Source organism: Oncorhynchus mykiss, chromosome 16, assembly GCF_013265735.2.
Source record: "Oncorhynchus mykiss isolate Arlee chromosome 16, USDA_OmykA_1.1, whole genome shotgun sequence".
Classification (NCBI taxonomy): Eukaryota; Metazoa; Chordata; class Actinopteri; order Salmoniformes; family Salmonidae; genus Oncorhynchus; species Oncorhynchus mykiss.
In genome coordinates this window covers 70,954,897-70,975,058 of record NC_048580.1, presented here as the reverse complement: position 1 = coordinate 70,975,058, position 20,162 = coordinate 70,954,897, and the positions used below count along the sequence as shown (strand labels likewise).

The 20,162-nt window shown below is 40.5% G+C and overlaps 8 non-coding genes across 8 annotated transcripts; all 8 read right to left on the bottom strand.

Moving 5' to 3' along the window:
• Window positions 1-2,983: 2,983 nt before the first annotated feature.
• trnat-agu lies at window positions 2,984-3,057 on the bottom strand. The gene has a single exon. It is a non-coding gene; the product is annotated as a tRNA-Thr (tRNA).
• A 4,176-nt stretch (window positions 3,058-7,233) lies between these two features.
• trnat-agu lies at window positions 7,234-7,307 on the bottom strand. Its single transcript has one exon. It is a non-coding gene; the product is annotated as a tRNA-Thr (tRNA).
• Window positions 7,308-9,370: 2,063 nt separating this feature from the next.
• trnat-agu lies at window positions 9,371-9,444 on the bottom strand. The gene has a single exon. It is a non-coding gene; the product is annotated as a tRNA-Thr (tRNA).
• A 1,001-nt stretch (window positions 9,445-10,445) lies between these two features.
• trnat-agu lies at window positions 10,446-10,519 on the bottom strand. The gene has a single exon. It is a non-coding gene; the product is annotated as a tRNA-Thr (tRNA).
• Window positions 10,520-11,878: 1,359 nt separating this feature from the next.
• trnat-agu lies at window positions 11,879-11,952 on the bottom strand. The gene has a single exon. It is a non-coding gene; the product is annotated as a tRNA-Thr (tRNA).
• A 988-nt stretch (window positions 11,953-12,940) lies between these two features.
• trnat-agu lies at window positions 12,941-13,014 on the bottom strand. The gene has a single exon. It is a non-coding gene; the product is annotated as a tRNA-Thr (tRNA).
• A 1,001-nt stretch (window positions 13,015-14,015) lies between these two features.
• trnat-agu lies at window positions 14,016-14,089 on the bottom strand. Its single transcript has one exon. It is a non-coding gene; the product is annotated as a tRNA-Thr (tRNA).
• A 3,142-nt stretch (window positions 14,090-17,231) lies between these two features.
• trnat-agu lies at window positions 17,232-17,305 on the bottom strand. The gene has a single exon. It is a non-coding gene; the product is annotated as a tRNA-Thr (tRNA).
• Between the last annotated feature and the right edge of the window lie 2,857 nt (window positions 17,306-20,162).

Genomic DNA, 20,162 nt, shown 5'->3' with positions numbered 1-20,162 from the left:
AGGGTTTCTTAAGCTATGTTTTGGGACCCAAAGTGGGCCTGAGTATGTGAGAGGTGGGCAGCGCGATATCAGTAAGCATTTTGAGTCACAAGCTATTTCTTCTTAATTTCGGTCATCCGAGGACAGTACATTTTTCATTTGGGTCTCGAACTGAATAACCTCAAGATACTCTGACATGGATTCTTAAACTATGGTTTGGGACCCAAAGTGGGAATATCGCGAGATATGAGTAAACATTCAGAATCATACACGATTTCTTCATCATTTTGGTCGTTTCGGGGAAACTACATTTCTCAGTTGGATCTCGAGATTAAAAGTTGTAAAAACCTAAGAAAAAGCAGATGAATCAGTTAATGTAAGTAATTAACCTACCATGAGATGGGGACTTTGTCAAATGGAAGAGTTATTGAGTTTCTTAGCTCACACAGGAGGTTTCAACTCATTCAAAATACAACCCTTTTGAAATGGCAATTCTTTGCCGTGACCCGGATTCAGACCGGGGTTCCTGCGGCCACAACGCAGAGTACTAAACACTATACGATCACAGCGAGCTACCAAAGATTGCTTGTAAAGCCTACTCATGCTCTGACAGAGACCTGTACAAGCTGGCTGAACTCTTCATTTAGCTCTCGAAATGAATCAACTGAAGAACCAGTTGAAGTTGAGACATTTGGTACCTTGTAATTCTTTGAAAAAGTCCCCTTTTCCGTGAAATTGGAATATCTCAATTGCATCCTCCTCACATATTTTCTCCTCTCTCCAAATTCTCAAGACTCATTGGTTGAGAAAGCAGAACACTCTCCACCAATGTGTTCAATGACATGTTTGAAAAGGCTCTGCTGAGATTCGAACTCAGGATCTCCTGTTTACTAGACAGGCGCTTTAACCAACTACGCCACAGCGCCTGTAGATGCCAAGTATGTTCCAGGTAAGAACACCGCCACATGTATTTATATCAAACATGTCTCATTAATTTAACCCATATCTCTGTCTTGCAAAATCACGTCACAAAACAGATTTTATATACTAATATTGCAATCGATATGGACTCCTTCAATTGTCTAGCAACAGGGTTTCTTAAGCTATGTTTTGGGACCCAAAGTGGGCCTGAGTATGTGAGAGGTGGGCAGCGCGATATCAGTAAACATTTTGAGTCACAAGCTATTTCTTCTTAATTTCGGTCATCCGAGGACAGTACATTTTTCATTTGGGTCTCGAACTGAATAAACTCAAGATACTCTGACATGGATTCTTAAACTATGGTTTGGGACCCAAAGTGGGAATATCGCGAGATATGAGTAAACATTCAGAATCACACACGATTTCTTCATCATTTTGGTCGTTTCGGGGAAACTACATTTCTCAGTTGGATCTCGAGATTAAAAATGGTAAAAACCTAAGAAAAAGCAGATGAATCAGTTAATGTAAGTAATTAACCTACCATGAGATGGGGACTTTATCAAATGGAAGAGTTATTGAGTTTCTTAGCTCACACAGGAGGTTTCAACTCATTCAAAATACAACCCTTTTGAAATGGCAATTCTTTGCCGTGACCCGGATTCAGACCGGGGTTCCTGCGGCCACAACGCAGAGTACTAAACACTATACGATCACAGCGAGCTACCAAAGATTGCTTGTAAAGCCTACTCATGCTCTGACAGAGACCTGTACAAGCTGGCTGAACTCTTCATTTAGCTCTCGAAATGAATCAACTGAAGAACCAGAATCATACACGATTTCTTCATCATTTTGAGAGTTTTTGGTACCTTGTAATTCTTTGAAAAAGTCACCTTTTCCGTGAAATTGGAATATCTCAATTGCAAACTCCTCACATATTTTCTCCTCTCATCACTCCAAATTCTCAAGACTCATTGGTTGAGAAAGCAGAACACTCTCCACCAATGTGTTCAATGACATGTTTGAAAAGGCTCTGCTGAGATTTGAACTCAGGATCTCCTGTTTACTAGACAGGCGCTTTAACCAACTAAGCCACAGCACCTGTAGATGCCAAGTATGTTCCAGGTAAGAACACCGCCACATGTATTTATATCAAACATGTCTCATTCATTTAACCCATATCTCTGTCTTGCAAAATCACGTCACAAAACAGATTTTATATACTAATATTGGAATCGATATGGACTCCTTCAATTGTCTAGCAACAGGGTTTCACAAGCTATGTTTTGGGACCCAAAGTGGGCCTGAGTATGTGAGAGGTGGGCAGCGCGATATCAGTAAGCATTTTGAGTCACAAGCTATTTCTTCTTAATTTCGGTCATCCGAGGACAGTACATTTTTCATTTGGGTCTCGAACTGAATAACCTCAAGATACTCTGACATGGATTCTTAAACTATGGTTTGGGACCCAAAGTGGGAATATCGCGAGATATGAGTAAACATTCAGAATCATACACGATTTCTTCATCATTTTGGTCGTTTCGGGGAAACTACATTTCTCAGTTGGATCTCGAGATTAAAAGTTGTAAAAACCTAAGAAAAAGCAGATGAATCAGTTAATGTAAGTAATTAACCTACCATGAGATGGGGACTTTGTCAAATGGAAGAGTTATTGAGTTTCTTAGCTCACACAGGAGATTTCAACTCATTCAAAATACAACCCTTTTGAAATGGCAATTCTTTGCCGTGACCCGGATTCAGACCGGGGTTCCTGCGGCCACAACGCAGAGTACTAAACACTATACGATCACAGCGAGCTACCAAAGATTGCTTGTAAAGCCTACTCATACTCTGACAGAGACCTGTACAAGCTGGCTGAACTCTTCATTTAGCTCTCGAAATGAATAAACTGAAGAACCAGTTGAAGTTGAGACATTTGGTACCTTGTAATTCTTTGAAAAAGTTCCCTTTTCCGTGAAATTGGAATATCTCAATTGCATCCTCCTCACGTCTTTTCTCCTCTCATCACTCATTGGTTGAGAAAGCAGAACACTCTCCACCAATGTGTTCAATGACATGTTTGAAAAGGCTCTGCTGAGATTCGAACTCAGGATCTCCTGTTTACTAGACAGGCGCTTTAACCAACTAAGCCACAGCGCCTGTAGATGCCAAGTATGTTCCAGGTAAGAACAGCGTCACATTTATTTATGTCAAACATGTCTCATTCATTTAACCCATATCTCTGTCTTGCAAAATCACGTCACAAAACAGATGTTATATACTAATATTGGAATCGATATGGACTCCTTCAATTGTCTAGCAACAGGGTTTCTTAAGCTATGTTTTGGGACCCAAAGTGGGCCTGAGTATGTGAGAGGTGGGCAGCGCGATATCAGTAAACATTTTGAGTCACAAGCTATTTCTTCTTAATTTCGGTCATCCGAGGACAGTACATTTTTCATTTGGGTCTCGAACTGAATAAACTCAAGATACTCTGACATGGATTCTTAAACTATGGTTTGGGACCCAAAGTGGGAATATCGCGAGATATGAGTAAACATTCAGAATCACACACGATTTCTTCATCATTTTGGTCGTTTCGGGGAAACTACATTTCTCAGTTGGATCTCGAGATTAAAAGTTGTAAAAACCTAAGAAAAAGCAGATGAATCAGTTAATGTAAGTAATTAACCTACCATGAGATGGGGACTTTATCAAATGGAAGAGTTATTGAGTTTCTTAGCTCACACAGGAGGTTTCAACTCATTCAAAATACAACCCTTTTGAAATGGCAATTCTTTGCCGTGACCCGGATTCAGACCGGGGTTCCTGCGGCCACAACGCAGAGTACTAAACACTATACGATCACAGCGAGCTACCAAAGATTGCTTGTAAAGCCTACTCATGCTCTGACAGAGACCTGTACAAGCTGCCTGAAATCTTCATTTAGCACTCGAAATGAATCAACTGAAGAACCAGCTGAACTTGAGACAGTTGGTACGTTGTAATTCTTTGAAAAAGTTCCCTTTTTCCGTGAAATTGGAATATCTCAATTGCATCCTCCTCACATCACTCCAAATTCTCAAGACTCATTGGTTGAGAAAGCAGAACACTCTCCACCAATGTGTTCAATGACATGTTTGAAAAGGCTCTGCTGAGATTCGAACTCAGGATCTCCTGTTTACTAGACAGGCGCTTTAACCAACTAAGCCACAGCACCTGTAGATGCCAAGTATGTTCCAGGTAAGAACACCGCCACATGTATTTATATCAAACATGTCTCATTCATTTAACCCATATCTCTGTCTTGCAAAATCACGTCACAAAACAGATTTTATATACTAATATTGGAATCGATATGGACTCCTTCAATTGTCTAGCAACAGGGTTTCACAAGCTATGTTTTGGGACCCAAAGTGGGCCTGAGTATGTGAGAGGTGGGCAGCGCGATATCAGTAAGCATTTTGAGTCACAAGCTATTTCTTCTTAATTTCGGTCATCCGAGGACAGTACATTTTTCATTTGGGTCTCGAACTGAATAACCTCAAGATACTCTGACATGGATTCTTAAACTATGGTTTGGGACCCAAAGTGGGAATATCGCGAGATATGAGTAAACATTCAGAATCATACACGATTTCTTCATCATTTTGGTCGTTTCGGGGAAACTACATTTCTCAGTTGGATCTCGAGATTAAAAGTTGTAAAAACCTAAGAAAAAGCAGATGAATCAGTTAATGTAAGTAATTAACCTACCATGAGATGGGGACTTTGTCAAATGGAAGAGTTATTGAGTTTCTTAGCTCACACAGGAGATTTCAACTCATTCAAAATACAACCCTTTTGAAATGGCAATTCTTTGCCGTGACCCGGATTCAGACCGGGGTTCCTGCGGCCACAACGCAGAGTACTAAACACTATACGATCACAGCGAGCTACCAAAGATTGCTTGTAAAGCCTACTCATACTCTGACAGAGACCTGTACAAGCTGGCTGAACTCTTCATTTAGCTCTCGAAATGAATAAACTGAAGAACCAGTTGAAGTTGAGACATTTGGTACCTTGTAATTCTTTGAAAAAGTTCCCTTTTCCGTGAAATTGGAATATCTCAATTGCATCCTCCTCACGTCTTTTCTCCTCTCATCACTCATTGGTTGAGAAAGCAGAACACTCTCCACCAATGTGTTCAATGACATGTTTGAAAAGGCTCTGCTGAGATTCGAACTCAGGATCTCCTGTTTACTAGACAGGCGCTTTAACCAACTAAGCCACAGCACCTGTAGATGCCAAGTATGTTCCAGGTAAGAACACCGCCACATGTATTTATATCAAACATGTCTCATTCATTTAACCCATATCTCTGTCTTGCAAAATCACGTCACAAAACAGATGTTATATACTAATATTGGAATTGATATGGACTCCTTCAATTGTCTAGCAACAGGGTTTCTTAAGCTATATTTTGGGACCCAAAGTGGGCCTGAGTATGTGAGAGGTGGGCAGCGCGATATCAGTAAGCATTTTGAGTCACAAGCTATTTCTTCTTAATTTCGGTCATCCGAGGACAGTACATTTTTCATTTGGGTCTCGAACTGAATAACCTCAAGATACTCTGACATGGATTCTTAAACTATGGTTTGGGACCCAAAGTGGGAATATCGCGAGATATGAGTAAACATTCAGAATCATACACGATTTCTTCATCATTTTGGTCGTTTCGGGGAAACTACATTTCTCAGTTGGATCTCGAGATTAAAAGTTGTAAAAACCTAAGAAAAAGCAGATGAATCAGTTAATGTAAGTAATTAACCTACCATGAGATGGGGACTTTGTCAAATGGAAGAGTTATTGAGTTTCTTAGCTCACACAGGAGGTTTCAACTCATTCAAAATACAACCCTTTTGAAATGGCAATTCTTTGCCGTGACCCGGATTCAGACCGGGGTTCCTGCGGCCACAACGCAGAGTACTAAACACTATACGATCACAGCGAGCTACCAAAGATTGCTTGTAAAGCCTACTCATACTCTGACAGAGGCCTGTACAAGCTGGCAGAACTCTTCATTTAGCACTCGAAATGAATCAACTGAAGAACCAGTTGAAGTTGAGACATTTGGTACCTTGTAATTCTTTGAAAAAGGTCCCTTTTCCGTGAAATATCTCAATTGCATCCTCCTCACATATTTTCTCCTCTCATCACTCCAAATTCTCAAGACTCATTGGTTGAGAAAGCAGAACACTCTCCACCAATGTGTTCAATGACATGTTTGAAAAGGCTCTGCTGAGATTCGAACTCAGGATCTCCCGTTTACTAGACAGGCGCTTTAACCAACTAAGCCACAGCGCCTGTAGATGCCAAGTATGTTCCAGGTAAGAACACCGCCACATGTATTTATATCAAACATGTCTCATTCATTTAACCCATATCTCTGTCTTGCAAAATCACGTCACAAAACAGATGTTATTTACTAATATTGGAATCGATATGGACTCCTTCAATTGTCTAGCAACAGGGTTTCTTAAACTATGTTTTGGGACCCAAAGTGGGCCTGAGTATGTGAGAGGTGGGCAGCGCGATATCAGTAAGCATTTTGAGTCACAAGCTATTTCTTCTTAATTTCGGTCATCCGAGGACAGTACATTTTTCATTTGGGTCTCGAACTGAATAAACTCAAGATACTCTGACATGGATTCTTAAACTATGGTTTGGGACCCAAAGTGGGAATATCGCGAGATATGAGTAAACATTCAGAATCATACACGATTTCTTCATCATTTTGGTCGTTTCGGGGAAACTACATTTCTCAGTTGGATCTCGAGATTAAAAATGGTAAAAACCTAAGAAAAAGCAGATGAATCAGTTAATGTAAGTAATTAACCTACCATGAGATGGGGACTTTGTCAAATGGAAGAGTTATTGAGTTTCTTAGCTCACACAGGAGGTTTCAACTCATTCAAAATACAACCCTTTTGAAATGGCAATTCTTTGCCGTGACCCGGATTCAGACCGTGGTTCCTGCGGCCACAACGCAGAGTACTAAACACTATACGATCACAGCGAGCTACCAAAGATTGCTTGTAAAGCCTACTCATGCTCTGACAGAGACCTGTACAAGCTGGCTGAACTCTTCATTTTTAGCACTCAAAATGAATCAACTGAAGAACCAGCTGAACTTGAGACAGTTGGTACGTTGTAATTCTTTGAAAAAGTTCCCTTTTTCCGTGAAATTGGAATATCTCAATTGCATCCTCCTCACGTCTTTTCTCCTCTCATCACTCCAAATTCTCAAGACTCATTGGTTGAGAAAAGCAGAACACTCTCCACCAATGTTTGAAAAGGCTCTGCTGAGATTCGAACTCAGGATCTCCTGTTTACTAGACAGGCGCTTTAACCAACTAAGCCACAGCGCCTGTAGATGCCAAGTATGTTCCAGGTAAGAACACCGCCACATGTATTTATATCAAACATGTCTCATTCATATAACCCATATCTCTGTCTTGCAAAATCACGTCACAAAACAGATTTTATATACTAATATTGCAATCGATATGGACTCCTTCAATTGTCTAGCAACAGGGTTTCTTAAGCTATGTTTTGGGACCCAAAGTGGGCCTGAGTATGTGAGAGGTGGGCAGCGCGATATCAGTAAGCATTTTGAGTCACAAGCTATTTCTTCTTAATTTCGGTCATCCGAGGACAGTACATTTTTCATTTGGGTCTCGAACTGAATAAACTCAAGATACTCTGACATGGATTCTTAAACTATGGTTTGGGACCCAAAGTGGGAATATCGCGAGATATGAGTAAACATTCAGAATCATACGCGATTTCTTCATCATTTTGGTCGTTTCGGGGAAACTACATTTCTCAGTTGGATCTCGAGATTAAAAGTTGTAAAAACCTAAGAAAAAGCAGATGAATCAGTTAATGCAAGTAATTAACCTAGCATGAGATGGGGACTTTGTCAAATGGAAGAGTTATTGAGTTTCTTAGCTCACACAAGAGGTTTCAACTCATTCAAAATGCAACCCTTTTGAAATGGCAATTCTTTGTCGTGACCCGGATTCAGACCGGGGTTCCTGCGGCCACAACGCAGAGTACTAAACACTATACGATCACAGCGAGCTACCAAAGATTGCTTGTAAAGCCTACTCATGCTCTGACAGAGACCTGTACAAGCTGGCTGAAATCTTCATTTAGCGCTCGAAATGATTCAACTGAAGAACCAGTTGAAGTTGAGACAGTTGGTACGTTGTAATTCTTTGAAAAAGTTCCCTTTTTCCGATAAATTGGAATATCTCAATTGCATCCTCCTCACATATTTTCTCCTCTAAACACTCCAAATTCTCAAGACTCATTGGTTGAGAAAGCAGAAGACTCTCCACCAATGTGTTCAATGACATGTTTGAAAAGGCTCTGCTGAGATTCGAACTCAGGATCTCCTGTTTACTAGACAGGTGCTTTAACCAACTAAGCCACAGCGCCTGTAGATGCCAAGTATGTTCCAGGTAAGAACACCGCCACATGTATTTATATCAAACATGTCTCATTCATTTAACCCATATCTCTGTCTTGCAAAATCACGTCACAAAACAGATTTTATATACTAATATTGGAATCGATATGGACTCCTTCAATTGTCTAGCAACAGGGTTTCTTAAGCTATGTTTTGGGACCCAAAGTGGGCCTGAGTATGTGAGAGGTGGGCAGCGCGATATCAGTAAGCATTTTGAGTCACAAGCTATTTCTTCTTAATTTCGGTCATCCGAGGACAGTACATTTTTCATTTGGGTCTCGAACTGAATAACCTCAAGATACTCTGACATGGATTCTTAAACTATGGTTTGGGACCCAAAGTGGGAATATCGCGAGATATGAGTAAACATTCAGAATCATACACGATTTCTTCATCATTTTGGTCGTTTCGGGGAAACTACATTTCTCAGTTGGATCTCGAGATTAAAAATGGTAAAAACCTAAGAAAAAGCAGATGAATCAGTTAATGTAAGTAATTAACCTACCATGAGATGGGGACTTTGTCAAATGGAAGAGTTATTGAGTTTCTTAGCTCACACAGGAGGTTTCAACTCATTCAAAATACAACCCTTTTGAAATGGCAATTCTTTGCCGTGACCCGGATTCAGACCGTGGTTCCTGCGGCCACAACGCAGAGTACTAAACACTATACGATCACAGCGAGCTACCAAAGATTGCTTGTAAAGCCTACTCATGCTCTGACAGAGACCTGTACAAGCTGCCTGAAATCTTCATTTAGCACTCGAAATGAATCAACTGAAGAACCAGCTGAACTTGAGACAGTTGGTACGTTGTAATTCTTTGAAAAAGTTCCCTTTTTCCGTGAAATTGGAATATCTCAATTGCATCCTCCTCACGTCTTTTCTCCTCTCATCACTCCAAATTCTCAAGACTCATTGGTTGAGAAAAGCAGAACACTCTCCACCAATGTTTGAAAAGGCTCTGCTGAGATTCGAACTCAGGATCTCCTGTTTACTAGACAGGCGCTTTAACCAACTAAGCCACAGCGCCTGTAGATGCCAAGTATGTTCCAGGTAAGAACACCGCCACATGTATTTATATCAAACATGTCTCATTCATTTAACCCATATCTCTGTCTTGCAAAATCACGTCACAAAACAGATTTTATATACTAATATTGCAATCGATATGGACTCCTTCAATTGTCTAGCAACAGGGTTTCTTAAGCTATGTTTTGGGACCCAAAGTGGGCCTGAGTATGTGAGAGGTGGGCAGCGCGATATCAGTAAGCATTTTGAGTCACAAGCTATTTCTTCTTAATTTCGGTCATCCGAGGACAGTACATTTTTCATTTGGGTCTCGAACTGAATAAACTCAAGATACTCTGACATGGATTCTTAAACTATGGTTTGGGACCCAAAGTGGGAATATCGCGAGATATGAGTAAACATTCAGAATCATACGCGATTTCTTCATCATTTTGGTCGTTTCGGGGAAACTACATTTCTCAGTTGGATCTCGAGATTAAAAGTTGTAAAAACCTAAGAAAAAGCAGATGAATCAGTTAATGTAAGTAATTAACCTAGCATGAGATGGGGACTTTGTCAAATGGAAGAGTTATTGAGTTTCTTAGCTCACACAAGAGGTTTCAACTCATTCAAAATGCAACCCTTTTGAAATGGCAATTCTTTGTCGTGACCCGGATTCAGACCGGGGTTCCTGCGGCCACAACGCAGAGTACTAAACACTATACGATCACAGCGAGCTACCAAAGATTGCTTGTAAAGCCTACTCATGCTTTGACAGAGACCTGTACAAGCTGGCTGAAATCTTCATTTAGCGCTCGAAATGATTCAACTGAAGAACCAGTTGAAGTTGAGACAGTTGGTACGTTGTAATTCTTTGAAAAAGTTCCCTTTTTCCGATAAATTGGAATATCTCAATTGCATCCTCCTCACATATTTTCTCCTCTAAACACTCCAAATTCTCAAGACTCATTGGTTGAGAAAGCAGAACACTCTCCACCAATGTGTTCAATGACATGTTTGAAAAGGCTCTGCTGAGATTCGAACTCAGGATCTCCTGTTTACTAGACAGGCGCTTTAACCAACTAAGCCACAGCGCCTGCAGATGCCAAGTATGTTCCAGGTAAGAACACCGCCACATGTATTTATATCAAACATGTCTCATTCATTTAACCCATATCTCTGTCTTGCAAAATCACGTCACAAAACAGATTTTATATACTAATATTGGAATCGATATGGACTCCTTCAATTGTCTAGCAACAGGGTTTCTTAAGCTATGTTTTGGGACCCAAAGTGGGCCTGAGTATGTGAGAGGTGGGCAGCGCGATATCAGTAAGCATTTTGAGTCACAAGCTATTTCTTCTTAATTTCGGTCATCCGAGGACAGTACATTTTTCATTTGGGTCTCGAACTGAATAAACTCAAGATACTCTGACATGGATTCTTAAACTATGGTTTGGGACCCAAAGTGGGAATATCGCGAGATATGAGTAAACATTCAGAATCATACGCGATTTCTTCATCATTTTGGTCGTTTCGGGGAAACTACATTTCTCAGTTGGATCTCGAGATTAAAAGTTGTAAAAACCTAAGAAAAAGCAGATGAATCAGTTAATGTAAGTAATTAACCTAGCATGAGATGGGGACTTTGTCAAATGGAAGAGTTATTGAGTTTCTTAGCTCACACAAGAGGTTTCAACTCATTCAAAATGCAACCCTTTTGAAATGGCAATTCTTTGTCGTGACCCGGATTCAGACCGGGGTTCCTGCGGCCACAACGCAGAGTACTAAACACTATACGATCACAGCGAGCTACCAAAGATTGCTTGTAAAGCCTACTCATGCTCTGACAGAGACCTGTACAAGCTGCCTGAAATCTTCATTTAGCACTCGAAATGAATCAACTGAAGAACCAGCTGAACTTGAGACAGTTGGTACGTTGTAATTCTTTGAAAAAGTTCCCTTTTTCCGTGAAATTGGAATATCTCAATTGCATCCTCCTCACGTCTTTTCTCCTCTCATCACTCCAAATTCTCAAGACTCATTGGTTGAGAAAAGCAGAACACTCTCCACCAATGTTTGAAAAGGCTCTGCTGAGATTCGAACTCAGGATCTCCTGTTTACTAGACAGGCGCTAAACAGGTACTAAACACTATACGATCACAGCGAGCTACCAAAGATTGCTTGTAAAGCCTACTCATGCTCTGACAGAGACCTGTACAAGCTGGCTGAAATCTTCATTTAGCGCTCGAAATGATTCAACTGAAGAACCAGTTGAAGTTGAGACAGTTGGTACGTTGTAATTCTTTGAAAAAGTTCCCTTTTTCCGATAAATTGGAATATCTCAATTGCATCCTCCTCACATATTTTCTCCTCTAAACACTCCAAATTCTCAAGACTCATTGGTTGAGAAAGCAGAACACTCTCCACCAATGTGTTCAATGACATGTTTGAAAAGGCTCTGCTGAGATTCGAACTCAGGATCTCCTGTTTACTAGACAGGCGCTTTAACCAACTAAGCCACAGCGCCTGTAGATGCCAAGTATGTTCCAGGTAAGAACACCGCCACATGTATTTATATCAAACATGTCTCATTCATTTAACCCATATCTCTGTCTTGCAAAATCACGTCACAAAACAGATTTTATATACTAATATTGGAATCGATATGGACTCCTTCAATTGTCTAGCAACAGGGTTTCTTAAGCTATGTTTTGGGACCCAAAGTGGGCCTGAGTATGTGAGAGGTGGGCAGCGCGATATCAGTAAGCATTTTGAGTCACAAGCTATTTCTTCTTAATTTCGGTCATCCGAGGACAGTACATTTTTCATTTGGGTCTCGAACTGAATAACCTCAAGATACTCTGACATGGATTCTTAAACTATGGTTTGGGACCCAAAGTGGGAATATCGCGAGATATGAGTAAACATTCAGAATCATACACGATTTCTTCATCATTTTGGTCGTTTCGGGGAAACTACATTTCTCAGTTGGATCTCGAGATTAAAAATGGTAAAAACCTAAGAAAAAGCAGATGAATCAGTTAATGTAAGTAATTAACCTACCATGAGATGGGGACTTTGTCAAATGGAAGAGTTATTGAGTTTCTTAGCTCACACAGGAGGTTTCAACTCATTCAAAATACAACCCTTTTGAAATGGCAATTCTTTGCCGTGACCCGGATTCAGACCGTGGTTCCTGCGGCCACAACGCAGAGTACTAAACACTATACGATCACAGCGAGCTACCAAAGATTGCTTGTAAAGCCTACTCATGCTCTGACAGAGACCTGTACAAGCTGCCTGAAATCTTCATTTAGCACTCGAAATGAATCAACTGAAGAACCAGCTGAACTTGAGACAGTTGGTACGTTGTAATTCTTTGAAAAAGTTCCCTTTTTCCGTGAAATTGGAATATCTCAATTGCATCCTCCTCACGTCTTTTCTCCTCTCATCACTCCAAATTCTCAAGACTCATTGGTTGAGAAAAGCAGAACACTCTCCACCAATGTTTGAAAAGGCTCTGCTGAGATTCGAACTCAGGATCTCCTGTTTACTAGACAGGCGCTTTAACCAACTAAGCCACAGCGCCTGTAGATGCCAAGTATGTTCCAGGTAAGAACACCGCCACATGTATTTATATCAAACATGTCTCATTCATTTAACCCATATCTCTGTCTTGCAAAATCACGTCACAAAACAGATTTTATATACTAATATTGCAATCGATATGGACTCCTTCAATTGTCTAGCAACAGGGTTTCTTAAGCTATGTTTTGGGACCCAAAGTGGGCCTGAGTATGTGAGAGGTGGGCAGCGCGATATCAGTAAGCATTTTGAGTCACAAGCTATTTCTTCTTAATTTCGGTCATCCGAGGACAGTACATTTTTCATTTGGGTCTCGAACTGAATAAACTCAAGATACTCTGACATGGATTCTTAAACTATGGTTTGGGACCCAAAGTGGGAATATCGCGAGATATGAGTAAACATTCAGAATCATACGCGATTTCTTCATCATTTTGGTCGTTTCGGGGAAACTACATTTCTCAGTTGGATCTCGAGATTAAAAGTTGTAAAAACCTAAGAAAAAGCAGATGAATCAGTTAATGTAAGTAATTAACCTAGCATGAGATGGGGACTTTGTCAAATGGAAGAGTTATTGAGTTTCTTAGCTCACACAAGAGGTTTCAACTCATTCAAAATGCAACCCTTTTGAAATGGCAATTCTTTGTCGTGACCCGGATTCAGACCGGGGTTCCTGCGGCCACAACGCAGAGTACTAAACACTATACGATCACAGCGAGCTACCAAAGATTGCTTGTAAAGCCTACTCATGCTCTGACAGAGACCTGTACAAGCTGGCTGAAATCTTCATTTAGCGCTCGAAATGATTCAACTGAAGAACCAGTTGAAGTTGAGACAGTTGGTACGTTGTAATTCTTTGAAAAAGTTCCCTTTTTCCGATAAATTGGAATATCTCAATTGCATCCTCCTCACATATTTTCTCCTCTAAACACTCCAAATTCTCAAGACTCATTGGTTGAGAAAGCAGAACACTCTCCACCAATGTGTTCAATGACATGTTTGAAAAGGCTCTGCTGAGATTCGAACTCAGGATCTCCTGTTTACTAGACAGGCGCTTTAACCAACTAAGCCACAGCGCCTGCAGATGCCAAGTATGTTCCAGGTAAGAACACCGCCACATGTATTTATATCAAACATGTCTCATTCATTTAACCCATATCTCTGTCTTGCAAAATCACGTCACAAAACAGATTTTATATACTAATATTGGAATCGATATGGACTCCTTCAATTGTCTAGCAACAGGGTTTCTTAAGCTATGTTTTGGGACCCAAAGTGGGCCTGAGTATGTGAGAGGTGGGCAGCGCGATATCAGTAAGCATTTTGAGTCACAAGCTATTTCTTCTTAATTTCGGTCATCCGAGGACAGTACATTTTTCATTTGGGTCTCGAACTGAATAACCTCAAGATACTCTGACATGGATTCTTAAACTATGGTTTGGGACCCAAAGTGGGAATATCGCGAGATATGAGTAAACATTCAGAATCATACACGATTTCTCCATCATTTTGGTCGTTTCGGGGAAACTACATTTCTCAGTTGGATCTCGAGATTAAAAATGGTAAAAACCTAAGAAAAAGCAGATGAATCAGTTAATGTAAGTAATTAACCTACCATGAGATGGGGACTTTGTCAAATGGAAGAGTTATTGAGTTTCTTAGCTCACACAGGAGGTTTCAACTCATTCAAAATACAACCCTTTTGAAATGGCAATTCTTTGCCGTGACCCGGATTCAGACCGTGGTTCCTGCGGCCACAACGCAGAGTACTAAACACTATACGATCACAGCGAGCTACCAAAGATTGCTTGTAAAGCCTACTCATGCTCTGACAGAGACCTGTACAAGCTGCCTGAAATCTTCATTTAGCACTCGAAATGAATCAACTGAAGAACCAGCTGAACTTGAGACAGTTGGTACGTTGTAATTCTTTGAAAAAGTTCCCTTTTTCCATGAAATTGGAATATCTCAATTGCATCCTCCTCACATCTTTTCTCCTCTCATCACTCCAAATTCTCAAGACTCATTGGTTGAGAAAGGAGAGCACTCTCCACTCTTTCCACCAATGTGGTCAATGACATGTTTGAAAAGGCTCTGCTGAGATTCGAACTCAGGATCTCCTGTTTACTAGACAGGTGCTTTAACCAACTAAGCCACAGCGCCTGTAGATGCCAAGTATGTTCCAGGTAAGAACACCGCCACATGTATTTATATCAAACATGTCTCATTCATTTAACCCATATCTCTGTCTTGCAAAATCACGTCACAAAACAGATGTTATATACTAATATTGGAATTGATATGGACTCCTTCAATTGTCTAGCAACAGGGTTTCTTAAGCTATGTTTTGGGACCCAAAGTGGGCCTGAGTATGTGAGAGGTGGGCAGCGCGATATCAGTAAGCATTTTGAGTCACAAGCTATTTCTTCTTAATTTCGGTCATCCGAGGACAGTACATTTTTCATTTGGGTCTCGAACTGAATAACCTCAAGATACTCTGACATGGATTCTTAAACTATGGTTTGGGACCCAAAGTGGGAATATCGCGAGATATGAGTAAACATTCAGAATCATACACGATTTCTTCATCATTTTGGTCGTTTCGGGGAAACTACATTTCTCAGTTGGATCTCGAGATTAAAAGTTGTAAAAACCTAAGAAAAAGCAGATGAATCAGTTAATGTAAGTAATTAACCTACCATGAGATGGGGACTTTGTCAAATGGAAGAGTTATTGAGTTTCTTAGCTCACACAGGAGGTTTCAACTCATTCAAAATACAACCCTTTTGAAATGGCAATTCTTTGCCGTGACCCGGATTCAGACCGGGGTTCCTGCGGCCACAACGCAGAGTACTAAACACTATACGATCACAGCGAGCTACCAAAGATTGCTTGTAAAGCCTACTCATGCTCTGACAGAGGCCTGTACAAGCTGGCAGAACTCTTCATTTAGCACTCGAAATGAATCAACTGAAGAACCAGTTGAAGTTGAGACATTTGGTACCTTGTAATTCTTTGAAAAAGTTCCCTTTTCCGTGAAATATCTCAATTGCATCCTCCTCACATATTTTCTCCTCTCATCACTCCAAATTCTCAAGACTCATTGGTTGAGAAAGCAGAACACTCTCCACCAATGTGTTCAATGACATGTTTGAAAAGGCTCTGCTGAGATTCGAACTCAGGATCTCCCGTTTACTAGACAGTCGCTTTAACCAACTAAGCCACAGCGCCTGTAGATGCCAAGTATGTTCCAGGTAAGAACACCGCCACATGTATTTATATCAAACATGTCTCATTCATTTAACCCATATCTCTGTCTTGCAAAATCACGTCACAAAACAGATGTTATTTACTAATATTGGAATCGATATGGACTCCTTCAATTGTCTAGCAACAGGGTTTCTTAAACTATGTTTTGGGACCCAAAGTGGGCCTGAGTATGTGAGAGGTGGGCAGCGCGATATCAGTAAGCATTTTGAGTCACAAGCTATTTCTTCTTAATTTCGGTCATCCGAGGACAGTACATTTTTCATTTGGGTCTCGAACTGAATAAACTCAAGATACTCTGACATGGATTCTTAAACTATGGTTTGGGACCCAAAGTGGGAATATCGCGAGATATGAGTAAACATTCAGAATCATACACGATTTCTTCATCATTTTGGTCGTTTCGGGGAAACTACATTTCTCAGTTGGATCTCGAGATTAAAAATGGTAAAAACCTAAGAAAAAGCAGATGAATCAGTTAATGTAAGTAATTAACCTACCATGAGATGGGGACTTTGTCAAATGGAAGAGTTATTGAGTTTCTTAGCTCACACAGGAGGTTTCAACTCATTCAAAATACAACCCTTTTGAAATGGCAATTCTTTGCCTTGACCCGGATTCAGACCGTGGTTCCTGCGGCCACAACGCAGAGTACTAAACACTATACGATCACAGCGAGCTACCAAAGATTGCTTGTAAAGCCTACTCATGCTCTGACAGAGACCTGTACAAGCTGGCTGAACTCTTCATTTTTAGCACTCAAAATGAATCAACTGAAGAACCAGCTGAACTTGAGACAGTTGGTACGTTGTAATTCTTTGAAAAAGTTCCCTTTTTCCGTGAAATTGGAATATCTCAATTGCATCCTCCTCACGTCTTTTCTCCTCTCATCACTCCAAATTCTCAAGACTCATTGGTTGAGAAAAGCAGAACACTCTCCACCAATGTTTGAAAAGGCTCTGCTGAGATTCGAACTCAGGATCTCCTGTTTACTAGACAGGCGCTTTAACCAACTAAGCCACAGCGCCTGTAGATGCCAAGTATGTTCCAGGTAAGAACACCGCCACATGTATTTATATCAAACATGTCTCATTCATTTAACCCATATCTCTGTCTTGCAAAATCACGTCACAAAACAGATGTTATATACTAATATTGGAATTGATATGGACTCCTTCAATTGTCTAGCAACAGGGTTTCTTAAGCTATGTTTTGGGACCCAAAGTGGGCCTGAGTATGTGAGAGGTGGGCAGCGCGATATCAGTAAGCATTTTGAGTCACAAGCTATTTCTTCTTAATTTCGGTCATCCGAGGACAGTACATTTTTCATTTGGGTCTCGAACTGAATAACCTCAAGATACTCTGACATGGATTCTTAAACTATGGTTTGGGACCCAAAGTGGGAATATCGCGAGATATGAGTAAACATTCAGAATCATACACGATTTCTTCATCATTTTGGTCGTTTCGGGGAAACTACATTTCTCAGTTGGATCTCGAGATTAAAAGTTGTAAAAACCTAAGAAAAAGCAGATGAATCAGTTAATGTAAGTAATTAACCTACCATGAGATGGGGACTTTGTCAAATGGAAGAGTTATTGAGTTTCTTAGCTCACACAGGAGGTTTCAACTCATTCAAAATACAACCCTTTTGAAATGGCAATTCTTTGCCGTGACCCGGATTCAGACCGGGGTTCCTGCGGCCACAACGCAGAGTACTAAACACTATACGATCACAGCGAGCTACCAAAGATTGCTTGTAAAGCCTACTCATGCTCTGACAGAGACCTGTACAAGCTGCCTGAAATCTTCATTTAGCACTCGAAATGAATCAACTGAAGAACCAGCTGAACTTGAGACAGTTGGTACGTTGTAATTCTTTGAAAAAGTTCCCTTTTTCCATGAAATTGGAATATCTCAATTGCATCCTCCTCACATCTTTTCTCCTCTCATCACTCCAAATTCTCAAGACTCATTGGTTGAGAAAGGAGAGCACTCTCCACTCTTTCCACCAATGTGGTCAATGACATGTTTGAAAAGGCTCTGCTGAGATTCGAACTCAGGATCTCCTGTTTACTAGACAGGTGCTTTAACCAACTAAGCCACAGCGCCTGTAGATGCCAAGTATGTTCCAGGTAAGAACACCGCCACATGTATTTATATCAAACATGTCTCATTCATTTAACCCATATCTCTGTCTTGCAAAATCACGTCACAAAACAGATGTTATATACTAATATTGGAATTGATATGGACTCCTTCAATTGTCTAGCAACAGGGTTTCTTAAGCTATGTTTTGGGACCCAAAGTGGGCCTGAGTATGTGAGAGGTGGGCAGCGCGATATCAGTAAGCATTTTGAGTCACAAGCTATTTCTTCTTAATTTCGGTCATCCGAGGACAGTACATTTTTCATTTGGGTCTCGAACTGAATAACCTCAAGATACTCTGACATGGATTCTTAAACTATGGTTTGGGACCCAAAGTGGGAATATCGCGAGATATGAGTAAACATTCAGAATCATACACGATTTCTTCATCATTTTGGTCGTTTCGGGGAAACTACATTTCTCAGTTGGATCTCGAGATTAAAAGTTGTAAAAACCTAAGAAAAAGCAGATGAATCAGTTAATGTAAGTAATTAACCTACCATGAGATGGGGACTTTGTCAAATGGAAGAGTTATTGAGTTTCTTAGCTCACACAGGAGGTTTCAACTCATTCAAAATACAACCCTTTTGAAATGGCAATTCTTTGCCGTGACCCGGATTCAGACCGGGGTTCCTGCGGCCACAACGCAGAGTACTAAACACTATACGATCACAGCGAGCTACCAAAGATTGCTTGTAAAGCCTACTCATGCTCTGACAGAGGCCTGTACAAGCTGGCAGAACTCTTCATTTAGCACTCGAAATGAATCAACTGAAGAACCAGTTGAAGTTGAGACATTTGGTACCTTGTAATTCTTTGAAAAAGTTCCCTTTTCCGTGAAATATCTCAATTGCATCCTCCTCACATATTTTCTCCTCTCATCACTCCAAATTCTCAAGACTCATTGGTTGAGAAAGCAGAACACTCTCCACCAATGTGTTCAATGACATGTTTGAAAAGGCTCTGCTGAGATTCGAACTCAGGATCTCCCGTTTACTAGACAGTCGCTTTAACCAACTAAGCCACAGCGCCTGTAGATGCCAAGTATGTTCCAGGTAAGAACACCGCCACATGTATTTATATCAAACATGTCTCATTCATTTAACCCATATCTCTGTCTTGCAAAATCACGTCACAAAACAGATGTTATTTACTAATATTGGAATCGATATGGACTCCTTCAATTGTCTAGCAACAGGGTTTCTTAAACTATGTTTTGGGACCCAAAGTGGGCCTGAGTATGTGAGAGGTGGGCAGCGCGATATCAGTAAGCATTTTGAGTCACAAGCTATTTCTTCTTAATTTCGGTCATCCGAGGACAGTACATTTTTCATTTGGGTCTCGAACTGAATAAACTCAAGATACTCTGACATGGATTCTTAAACTATGGTTTGGGACCCAAAGTGGGAATATCGCGAGATATGAGTAAACATTCAGAATCATACACGATTTCTTCATCATTTTGGTCGTTTCGGGGAAACTACATTTCTCAGTTGGATCTCGAGATTAAAAATGGTAAAAACCTAAGAAAAAGCAGATGAATCAGTTAATGTAAGTAATTAACCTACCATGAGATGGGGACTTTGTCAAATGGAAGAGTTATTGAGTTTCTTAGCTCACACAGGAGGTTTCAACTCATTCAAAATACAACCCTTTTGAAATGGCAATTCTTTGCCTTGACCCGGATTCAGACCGTGGTTCCTGCGGCCACAACGCAGAGTACTAAACACTATACGA